Raw genomic sequence first — 12,903 nt, forward strand, 5'->3', positions numbered from 1 at the left:
AGAAAAGAGGAATCTGATCAGGTGAGCAATTCACAATGATAATGTAATTATAAAATCAATTTTCAAACCTCTCTTCACACCCAGAGCATATGAGGATATCTCCTGTGGCTTTTCCTACAGAAGATATGGTATGCTCTGGTAATGAATGACTTTCTCAACAATTACTCACAATGGACTTAAGGATGGCTTTTCCCAGGTTGTGTTTACAATGGTCCCCAGTGGAGGCTGATGCATCAAAACCAAGCATATTCAGAAATGCAGTCTTTTTGGGACAAATGTGACATAGTCTAGTACCTAGCATCTGGCTACTCCAGTTTTGTTCAGAACCACAGCTTGGAAAACTTGGAGAAATGGAAGTGCTGTATATTTCAATAAATCCCCCTTCTCCATTGTCATCCTTTAGTGTCATTTTCCTAGCTCAGTTATAGAAGATGCTAAGTAATAGTGAGTTAGACATTGTTCAAATGGCAGGGAATAGTGGTTGAGTGTAGACCCAAATAAGTTAACAAAACTGGGCACAGTTGCATAACAAGGACACAACTTGAATAAAATCCACCCCAACCCTGGTATGGGATGAGTAAAATTCAGGGAACATTCTGAGTAGGAACAGGATTCTTTTCCAAAAATGCTCTTCTGAATCCAGATAGATGAATGATTGAGGCCTTAAGTTATACTTCACATAGCAAGGAAGCAGCCAAAGTGTCCATGGATAGATGAGCGGATAAAGAGGATGTGGTATATATACATACAATGAAATATTATCCAGCCATAAAAAGGATAAAATATTTTTACTTGGAAAAATTTTAAGGCCATTGTAACTTGCCTTCACTCGGTTAAAAGAAAATCTCAATAAGACATCTACAGAATACTTATATTAGGGCAGTTATTTCTTCTGAAAAATTGTGAAACATATACCATTTGTCTGCCCATCCATTCATTTATTGGACGAATGCATATTTAAGGACACCTGTCATATACTGGGCATCGTTTTGAGAGAAAAATGAAGTCACTGTCCAAATGGAGGTGGAAGACCAGTATTGGAGACCCAACAATCGCATAACCACCTAATCCCACAAAAAGTCTTCATGCCCAAGATACTAAGATTCTGCAGCTTTTTCTTTTTCTTTTAGAGTGTGGGTGGGGCAGTGGAAGAGAGAGAGAGAATCTTAAGCAGGCTCCACTCCCAGCACTGAGCTGAATGTGGGGCTCGATTTCACCACCCTAAGATCGTGACCTGAGCCGAAACCAAGGGTTGGACACTTAACCTACTGAACCACCCAGGCATCCTTCTCCAGTTATTTTCAAACATTCCATATAAATTTGTGGTTTCCATCATGGGTGCCATATAGGGGATATGATACTGAATGACACACACAAAAATACATAGTTATAAAAGGTGCTAAGTGCCAGGAGGAAGGTAACAGAGTGTATCTATGATAGAGAATAAGAATGGGGATGGTATATAAGGTCAGGGAAGGTGTCTCCAAAAAGGTGGGATTCAAATGAGATCAACAGGATGAGAAGCTCTAAATATGGGTGGATCAGGGGAAGAGCATTCTGAACACGAAATTCTTAAACCCAGAGAAAGCATGCTAGTTAGAACAGGCGATACGCAACTAAAATGGTCACATCTTATGGGTTCGGTATTTACCATGCAGTTATGCCTAGAAATGTCAACCAAAATAATTGATTTCAGAGTAATTGATCCGTAGCTCTTCCTCTTTACAATAATTATTCAGCAAGGCCAGTTGGACACTTCTCGTTTGACATAATAAAACCCTATCATTTATGCTTAAGATGATGCATGACTTTCTCTTTGCTACAGCAGGACACGTGCATTCTGCTTATTCAGAATGGATATCAGATCTCTAAGAAATACATGAAAAACAACAGATATTCTGGCAAATAGTCTCTGAAGCCAAAGCCTTTGAAGTGGAAGCTGCAGAATTTGAAACACCAGTTTTTCCATAGCCTAGACCTTTCCTTCTATAGCACATGGAGTATTAGAGCTGGAAAATACTGGGGGAGGGGTCAGCTTTAAATCAACTCTTATTTAAATGAATTATTTCCCTTGGGGGGTCTTAAAAAGGAAGATGGCGGTAACTCAGATGTTGGCACTTTTAGTCTTGCCCTGGAACATCAGCCTTAAAGAAAGCCCCACAGGTTCTCTTGGCAAGCATGCAACCCTGTTCTACTAATTACTACCCCAGAAAAAATAATTACATTGTGCAAATACCTACTTTTCCTCAAGACCACATCCCCAGGGTGAGAGGTTTCCTGCATAGGGTCCCCCCCCCCACCCATTTTCTCACTGGGTCAGTTCTTGCCCTTTGGCCATCTGCCTTCCACTATTCCCTCAGTATTCCTTTTCTTTTGCAAAACCTTCCACTTCTCACTCCCTCCACCTTATTCATCAGATAAAACCCCAGCTCCTGGTGAGCTCTACTTTCTCCTTCCCCGATCTGATTCCCGATTTCAGTAACTCGGTTGCTGAAAGTGCATAGAAAAGTGCAATGGAGCTCGAAGATTCAATTTAAATACATGATCTCCAGCTTCAAATGGGCAAAACTGCCCAGCAGGCCTTATATTTTTCTCTTGTTGGCTTACTTACCTCTTCCTTGAGAGGGCTATTTTATACCTTCTTTTCTCTCCTGAAGCCTCCTACATTCCTTCCTCTCTACTCTCCGATGATGACTTCTCATTTCATGGATAAAATTGAAAAATCATCTTCCTTTCACCAAACCTGCAATCTTCATTGGAGCCCATTTTCTCTTTCTTTGCTCTGGTTAAAATGGAAAAGGTGCCTTTCAGCCTCCCAAAGTTCAATCTCATCTACACGCAGCCTGGATTTCATCCCCTCAAATACTGTTCTCCCTTTGGTTGTTCCCCCTTTGCACATTATCAGTCTTTCTCTCTCTTGACTGGATCAGCCCCACCAAAAAACAAACATGCTCTATCGTGTTTTATGAAAAGCAAAACAAAAGAAAAAGTCTCTGCTGTCCCATAGTGCTTTTCATGAACAACCTCATTTCTTGAGTCCAGAGCCAAATGCTTCATAAATATAGTTGTCCACACATTGGCCTCACGCTAACTTTCCCCACTTGAACTTGGCTTTTGACCCTATCCCCACACCAATGATTTCCACTGGAAACATGCATGCCAAAGTTTCCAAAGACCTATAGGATGCCAAATCAGATGGACAACCTTCAATCCTCATGTTGTTCAGTTTTTCTGTAGCAGCACCCCTTCCTATGTTCTCTCTCTGACTCACATGATTCTCGTTCTTCCCTTTCTCTGGCCTCTTAGTTACACTGTTCTCAGGACTCAATCTTAGCTGCTCTTCTCTTGTCCTGAACAATCTCATCCAGTCCAGTGGCTTGTGGTTTTTTAAAACTGGTTTTCGTTTTTATCAAAGAAGCCTAAGCACAGAATTTTAAAATCAAAGAATACTGGTAAATGTCTAGTGGCATTATTCTCCCCAAATCAAACATATCAGAAAACCTGACAGTTCCATATCTTTTACTGGAGTCTTTACCTCCTTAATGTCTGCCCTACTGCATCAATTCAACCTGGTTCTCCAGCACCACTGACATCTCATGACTCCCCTTCAGCACTCTCCTGTGCTATGTGAAATCTTTCTTGACTGGATCCCTTTCTCTTTCTTGGTTTACAATCTTACTTTGCTTAAGACCATTCTTCAATAGCTTTTTTTTTCTTTTACTGAAGTGTAGTTGACTACATTCAATACCTTTTTAAGGAAGAGTACACCCATTTGAGTCCTTGCAATTATGAAAATATATTTATTGTATCTTTATTCTTTTGGTTCACAATTTACATAGAATATAATTCTATGTTAAAAATCACATCCAATCAGAATTTTGAACCAGTGGTCCATTTTCTTCTAATTTTCAGTGTTGCTGTTGAAAAGCTGATGTCACCTTGATTATTTTTACTTTGTGTGTCATTTTTCCTTTCTATCTAGAAACTTTAGGATCTTCTATATTTGGGTTCTAAATTTCACAATGGAAAGTACCAGGTCTTCTTTCATTCATTGTGCTGAACACATGATGATCCCTTTTAAGATGAAGAAATGTGGGGATGCCTGGTGGCTCGGTGGTTGAGCTTTCAGCTCAGGGCATGATCCCAGAGTCCTGGGATTGAGTCCCATAGTGGGCTCCCCATGGGGAGCCTGCTTCTCCTTCTGTCCATGTCTCTGTCCCTCTCTCTGTATCTCTCATGAATAAATGAATAAAATCTTTTTAAGAAATGAAGAAATGTGTCTTTTAATTTGTGGGTTTTTTTTATTGAAACAGATTAGTTGGATGGTTGTTTCTTGTATTAATCTTCTGATTATCTTCTCTTTTCTTGTTTATTATCTATCTTTAGTATTGCTTTTATAGGATCAATAAGATTGCCCCTATTTCATCCTCCAACTGTTCTACCGTTTTTAAAAATTTGATTGTCAGATTATAATCTTCAAAAATTCTTCTTGATTTCCTTTTCCTTTTTCATAGCATCCTGTCCTTGTTTTATGGATATCATATCACTTCTTACCATTCTAAGAATATTATCATTTGACTTTGGGGGTATTTTTCCCACCTTCTCCTTCTTTAAAAAAATTATTTTGTTCTTTTCTTTCATTTTGGAGATGTTACTAAGATGTCTGCTTTTTTTGTTTATTTATACTCAAAAGACAGTTCATAAAAGCTGTTTGTAAGCTCTGTGAGCTTGGTAGGGCTTATCAGTTGGTGTATTTTGTTAAAATTGCAACAGCCTGACTTTTTTTTTTCAATTCCTGCTATCTGTCAAGATCTTTTCCATCTCAGAAGCTTTGGACATCAGGATCTATTTAGAATGCACACACACACACTCTCATCTGAAGCCTTCTTAGCCTTTAGATCTTGGCTTATATAGCACTTCTTCATAGAGGCTTTCTCTGACCACCTTACTTATTTATTTATTTATTCATTCATTCATTCATTCATTCATTCATGAGAGACACAGAGAGAGAGAGAGAGAGAGGCAGAGACACAGGCAGAGGGAGAAGTGGGCTCCTCTCAGGGAGCCCGATGTGGGACTCGATCCCAGATCCCAGAACCCAGATCCCAGGATCACACCCTGAGCCGAAGGCAGACACTCAACTACTGAGCCACCAAGGTGTCCCTTTCTCTGACCATCTTAACTAAATAAAATAGCTTTCCAGGCTGCTGAACCCTTCATTTCTTCTGCCACCACTGTATTTTCTGTGTGAGGAGAGAGGATAGCTGCTGCCATTGCTGCTTCCACTACAGTTTAAAGGAAACAGGTCTGAAACAAGGTCTTACCCACAAACACTTTTGAACACAGTGACCACCACATCTCCAAACATCAAGTCCACCTTCATTCGCCAACCTGTTTGACATGTCAGGATCTGTGCCAAGCAGGACCAGCATTAAAATAGATATTAACACACATAGACTCCAAGAGTACTGGGACTATGAGTCACATGTGTTGGAGTAGGGTAATCAGGATAACTAGTAGCTGGTTGGAAAATTCAGCTGGGATAAATACAAGGAAGTATTTGAAGCCATCAACATCACAAATAATGAAAAAGTTGTTAAAATTCGCAAGCCAGTTAAAGGTGAAATAAAGATTTTGGAGAATTTATGAGGCAGTCCCAATATTATCACAATGGCAGATATTGTTAAAGACCCTGTGTCATGAACTCTTGCCTTGGTTTTTGAACATATAAACAACACAGACTTTGAGCAATTGTACCGGATGTTAACAGACTATGATATTCTATTTTACATGTATGAGATTCTGAAGGCCCGGGATTATTATCACAGCATAGGAATTTTGCACAGAGACGTGAAGTCCCATAATGTCATCATGATTGATCATGAGCACAGGAAGCTATGACTAAGAGATTGGGATATGGCTGAGTTTTACCATCATGGCCAAGAATATAATGTCAGAGTTGCTTCACCATACGTCAGAGGTCCTGAGCTACTTGTAGACTATCAGATGTATGATTATAGTTTGGATATGTGGAAATTGGGTTGTATGCTGGCAAGTATGATCTTCTGGAAAGAGCCATTTTTCCACGGACATGACAATTATGATCAATTGGTGTGGATAGCCAAGGTTCAGGAACAGAAGATTTATAGGACTCTATTGACAAATACAACATTGAATTAGATCCACATTTCAACTATATCTTGGGCAGACACTCCCAGAAGCAATGGGAACACTTTGTCCGCAGTGAAAACCTGCACCTTGTCAGCCCTGAAGCCTTGGATTTCATGGATAAGTTGCTGCAATATGATCACCAGTCACGACTCGCTGCAACAGAGGCCATGAAGTACTCCTATTTCTATACTGTTGTGAAGGACTAGTCTCAAATGGGCTCATCTAATATGCGGGGGGGGGGGGGCAGTATGCCTGTCAGTGGCACCAGTGCCAACCCCATCACCCCTTGGACCTCTGGAAGCTTACCAGTGATTGCTGCTGCCAATCCCCTTGGGATGCCTGTTCCAGCTGCTGCTGGTGCTCAGCAGTAATGACCTCTTCTGTCTCCTGATGCCTAAGCAGAGGTGGGGGAGTCTGCACCCTCCTTGATGCAGCTTGTGCCTGTCAGGGATAGTTGAAATACTTGGAAGTACCATGTCGGAATCATTGCTTGTGGATTTATAGTAGTTCAGTCATAAAAAAAAAAAAATTTATAGTGGGCTGATTTTTTTTTTTTAACTCAAACTTTTCACAACTTGGGGATTTCTTGTAAAATTACCTGCAGGTGGAAGGACAGTTATTTCAAGGACATAACTTTCCCTCCTTTCAAATCCAGTTTCTCATCACTAAAAACAAAGATGAACCAAAGAACCAGCCTCAATCCTGGCTGCTGCATTTGGGTAGAGATACCTTCCCATGTGCACCACTGCTCCCCCACCATCACACACTTTGTGGGGTTTATATCTTATGCTCTTCTCCATAGATTACAAAAATGTAGCTTCTTCAAGAAGGTGGAAAGGAAGGAGGAAGGAGGACCCAACCTATAAGAGTAGTGTACTGCTGGTCACTTTTCTCACTTCATGCCAAGTGCTTCAGTGGGGTTGTTCTGGTGAATCTAGTGGAAATATGTCTTAGTTTCATTGAGATGCTGAAAATCTACCCAAAGTGCAGACAGGTCCTAAAAACTTCTGTTCAATATGAATCATGTCTTACTGAACTAACCCTAACCCAACTCACTTTTACTTTTAGTTTCAATTCAGTTTAAAATTAGAGTATCTTCCTTCCCAGGCTCCTTACCTTGGTTCTCTCCCCTTTCATCTCCCCACATGCTCTATTCCTTGGGCTGGTGAGGAAGAGGAGGGAGGGAAAATCTTTTTTGAGTTTTCTTTGACTTGGCCATTTTGAATTCAGTTATTTACTGGGCTTAACTTACTGCTTTTTACAAAAGAAAAACATTGTCTATAAAGGTTTCATGTTAGCAACTCTTTAAGAGCTAATGGAAGATACGGCCATACTGAATTTCATCTCAAGCTTTCTACCTTCTTTTCTTCCTTTCTTCCCCTTCCTTCAGATGCCATCCAGTGAGAAGACCTGCCGTTCAGTCTTGTAAATGTATCTGAGAGGTAGGAGCAGAGCCACTATCTCCAGTGGAACTGAAATGGTAGACCTGTAATTGTGGGAAAACTATAAACTCTCTTGTTACAGCCCTGCCACCCCTTGCTGTGTGCGTATATACATATACAATAGTTTGTCCTTCATATATGAAAGATCCAGTGTTAGAATTCTTTGGTGTAAATAAATGTTTGGTTTTATTTAAAAAAATAAAAAAATAGCTTTCCATTATTCTCTCCCTGTTTCCTTCCTCTATAATATTGACTACAATTTAATTTATACAGTTGGTGGATTTAGGTGTTATGTCAGTAAGTACTTTCCTGTCTGTTTCCTGTTGTCTGACAATAACCTCTGTGTGGGCAAGAACTATTCTATTTTGGTCAATTTTCTCATGTTATGGCTTAGCACTAAAATACAGCATGCTCAATAAGTATTTAATTAATAAATGGATGGATGGGTTAATGAATAGATATTCTAGGTTTTGGCTCAATCTCTGTCATAAGTAGTTCTGTAACCTTAGGCAAGTCACTTAAGCTTCCTAAGCTTTGTTTTATTTAGCTTCTTCACACTTAGAGTAACAGTGCTTATTCTACCTATAGATGAATTTATGATGCTTTTACATCGATGAAATAATTAATGTAAAAGTTCTTAGTAAAAAAGCTTATATAAATATGAGCAATTATAAACACTGAATGTGGCTTACTCTATCTTTTCTTATTTCTTTTCTTTTTTTCATATTGAAACCTCAATTTAACACTTCAGGGATCATACCTTGATAGCACCTTCTATGTGGTGTTGTTATTAAGAGTTCTTTTTAGAACCAAATTAACTAAACTCTTAGACGTGATTCAAATCAGAGATGGTTTATTCAGACTCCTGAGCAAATAATATCATAAGAAGGTTCCAGTTTCTAGTTCCATGAAGGGAATGAGCAATGTCAACTCTTTTTCTATTTTCAAGTACAAGGAAGGAAGAGATAATAGAAATTTCTGTTCAGGCATGAGGATTAAATTACCTCTGTATTTGTACCATAATTGTCCTGTAATACTTGCCAAACTAGCCAAAAATAATGATATCCTATTCTAGTAAGTGTATGGGCAAACTGGAAGGCTTTTTCACTGCTGATAGAAATGTAAATTGATATAATCCTTCTAGAAAGTAATTCAGAAATACATATAGCATGCCTTAAAGGTATTTATATTTTTTGGTATCATAACTGTTCTTCTGAGAAATTATCCTAAGAGAAAAGCCCAAAACTTAGAAAAAGCTATATATCCAAAAATTATTTCAGGTATGAAATGTATAAGCTCTTAGAGATATCATATGTTACCAATAATACATCAAAGTTTAAGTAAATTTATGATATTCAATTAGTAAAATATTATGCAGCCATAAAAGTGAAGATTATAAAAGCTGCAGAGTAACATGGAGAAATATTTATGTTACATATTATAATACCAAATTACATATATGCTTTGTTACTTATTTAAAATGTTTATATTAAAAGAAAGTTTAAATAAACATGATAAAATGCATCCTATTTAAATGGTAAAATAATGGAGGAACTATTTTTTCGTGAGTACCTGGGGATTGGCCATTTAGTCAAATTGCTTGGTATGCCTGAACTTCTGAAAAAGGATCTACAGAAAACTCAAAAGGAGGAAGGGAAAATCACCTTCAATGAGATGTTAAGCTTCCTAAAACTAAGATATTGCTCTGACTTTTCTTACACTTCCAAAAGAGCTTAACTTGGACTGGGCACACAGTAAACACAACTATGATTATCAAATGCACACTATTCATCTTCCTTGGCCCTGGTTCTAATTCTTACATAGTGTAGGACTGAACATCAATGAAGAAATAAACAGGCCTCTTTCTTTTAAGAGTATCTTATGATCCAGGGGAGTGAAGCAGATGTCTCTAGCTCAGGGGTAAACACTTTTTCTACAAAAGGCCAGATAGTAGACCATGAGATCTCTGTTTCCAATAAAGTTTTACACAGAGCAAATGAATGGGTGTGTATTCCAATACAACTTTATTTACAAAAACAGGTGACAGGTTACAGTTTCCTAATTATAGCTAATATATTTTCTCCTTCTGTGCTTTTGGTGCCTCCATTTGTCATTATTGTTCAATTAGTTCCAGGTGTTCCTCACTTTTTTAAATAGCTCCACCTTCCACTCAACGTTAAGCCAATTTAGTGTCATATCATGAACACATCTTCTGGATCCTTGCTTTTCAATGGCTGACTGACCTGCAATATTGGCATCACTGGAAGCTGGATAAAAATGAGAATCTAGGGCCCCGCTCCAGATGCACTGAGTCAGAATCTGCATTTTAACAAGCTTGTGAGGCAATTTATATGCATATTACAGTCTGAGAAGCTCTATTTTAGAGGACAAACCACAGTTGTCTGTGTAAAGCTCTCTATAATAGCAGTGATGCTCTGTGGTTCTTTGAATAAGTTGGAGAGGCAAGTAAGTATTGCCTCTTAATTCCTTATTTGCCTAAGGAATTAAGAGCAAGTAAATATGTTGTCTCCTGTTCTCCCTCCTGGATGACTCCTCAACTTCTCATTGCCTCCATTAAGACAGCAAAAGTCTACTGACAAATGACAATGCCAGGGGCTTTCCTTTTCTTCCCAAATATAGGGCCCATCATTCCATTCTGTCAAAGGCTGACCTCAGCTATAAAATAATACTTTCACATTCTCTTCATGTGGCTCACCAACAAGGTACTCAGTCCCTGAAATAAAGAGGGGGTGGGGATCTTCCTGTCTCTGTTCTATGAGGCTTCTGGAATGGCTCTCTGCCATATGCTTCTCTCCTAGGTTCTTTCTCCCTTGGAACTTTCTCTTGGTTTCTCACACATGGGAGTTCTCCAAATTGGTGCCATTTTCTTGGACAGCCCTTGTCCCCTTTTACATATAGAAATTCCTGATCACAGGCATCCTACAGAATGGGAGAAGATATTTGCAAATGACATATCTGATAAAGGGTTAGTATCCAAAATCTACAAAGAACTTTTCAAACTCAATACCCAAGAAACAAATAACCCAGTTAAAAATGGGTAGAAGACACGAATAGACACTTTTCCAAAAAAGACATTCAGATGGCCAGCAGACACATGAAAAGATGCTCAACATCACTCATCATCAGGGAAATACAAATCATAAAAGCATGATGAGATACCATCTCACACCTGTCAGGATGGCTAAAATTAACAACACAAGAAGCAACAGATGTTGGTGAGAATCCAGAGAAAGGAGAACATTCTTGCGCTATTGGTGGGAATGCAAATTGGTGTAGCTACCCTGGAGAACAGTATGGAGGTCCTCAATATGTTAAAAATAGTACTACCCTACAATCCAGCAATTAATTGTACTACTGGGTATTTACCCAAAAGATACAAAAATACAAATTTAAAGGGATACATGTGTCCCGGTGATTACAGCAGCATTATCAACATAGCCAAACTATAGACGGAGCCCAAATGTCCATAGACTGATGAATGGATAAGGAAGATATATAAATATATATATATATATATATATATATATATATATATATATATATACCCCACACAGCAATCAAAAAGAATAAAATCCTGTCATTTGCAATGACATGGATGGAGCAAGAGTGTATTATGCTAAGTGAAGTCAGTCAGGGAAAGAAATACCATATGATCTCACTCATATGTGGAATTTAAGAAAGAAAACAGATGAACATATGGGAAGGGGGGAAAGAAAAAAAGGATAGGGAGAAACAAGCCATAGAGATTCAATCATAGAGAACAAACTGAGGGTTGATAGAAGGATGTGGGTGGGGGATGGGCTAGATGGGTGATGGGCATTTGTTACGATGATCACTGTGTGTTGTATATAAGTAATGAATCATTGAATTCTACTCCAGAAACCAATATTGTATTGTATGCTAACTACTGAAAACTTAAGTTAAAAAAAAAAAAAAGAAATTGCTGATCACACCCAGGGCTCACTATTTCTTCTTCTTGGGGCTTACATTCTCTTCAGGTTCCCATGCTCTTGGACAATAGATATAAATAATGGCAAAGCACGATTCTTCTTCCTCCAGTTTCTCTTGTTTCTTAGGTAAACTTGTACATCATACCTTCAAACCATTTCTGTGTCCTAGGATGACAAAAGTTTTCACTCATTCAATACATATGTTTTGGATGATTTATATGCCAGGTACTGGATTAAGTTCTGGGAAGAAAGACACATTTGACACGTAATTTTTCCCTAATAACACCTTGTATTTCACTGAAATCATGAGTAAACTAATGCTGGAAATCAGATTATTAAACACTGGAGATGTTTTAGTATGTGACCAAATCAGAGGCTAAATAATTATATTGATCACTGTCTGACTTAAGGTCAGCACTGCTCCTAAATGGAGTGGCAGTGCCTAAAGTAACAGGATTTCGGAGATTCTTTCCCTAAGGCTGCATGAGTTCTCCCATTCTCTGCTTTGGTGTGGTATATGTAATGTAAATGTGCATAATTTGGGCTCATATTAAATCAGATTCTGTTTTCCATTGCCCTAAGAAATAGATTATAGGTCAAAACAGCTTTTATGTGGGAGACAAAGTAGAGGGTGGCATCATAAAACTTGGGTGAATGAATCATGGCTCAAAGGCTAGGAATAACAAAAGATTTCTTAAAGATTTCTAACCAGCAAGGAATTATCCTGGGAGTGTTGAGTGTCAGGTAGGAGATGGACTAGCAAAACTCTAAAGCTGAATTTATGTGAATTTTGACGATGTTTTTCTTGTGATTGATCTTATTCACCAGGACTGATTACATATATATATTTTCCTCTTTGGTTGAGGATCCTTCCACTCAGTATCTCAAAGTAAGTTTCAAATGACCCTTTCAAAATCTTAGTGTAGAATCTAGATGAGAAGCCTCCAAACCAGGAATTAAGAGCTATTGAGTATACCAGCATATCTATCAGTGGAGAGGTTGGCAACAAAATTTATAATTATCAACATACCAAAAATACAAAAATACCTTTCTAAAACATAATGGCAAAAAAATCAAGCCATCAAAATAATGACTGCCAGATCTCACTGTGAAAAACTTCATTTTTTTGTAGTAAAAATGCCGTGAAAACAGCTGTAAAATGTAAATTAAAGCTGGGAATTTTTTTTTTTTTGCAAAATTCATGACAAGATTGCAGATTATATATTAAATAATAAATACAGGGATCTTACAAATCAATAAGAAAAATCCAATACTCTAACCTAACAAAGTTATATTAATTAGGGTAATGCTCGCAGTTG

General features: G+C 38.1%; 1 pseudogene; it reads left to right on the forward strand.

The window, feature by feature from the left end:
* The first annotated feature begins 5,647 nt into the window (after positions 1–5,647).
* Positions 5,648–6,542, forward strand: LOC144302875 (casein kinase II subunit alpha-like; annotated as a pseudogene).
* The last annotated feature ends 6,361 nt before the right edge of the window (positions 6,543–12,903 follow it).

Source organism: Canis aureus, chromosome 32, assembly GCF_053574225.1.
Source record: "Canis aureus isolate CA01 chromosome 32, VMU_Caureus_v.1.0, whole genome shotgun sequence".
Lineage (NCBI taxonomy): Eukaryota > Metazoa > Chordata > Mammalia > Carnivora > Canidae > Canis > Canis aureus.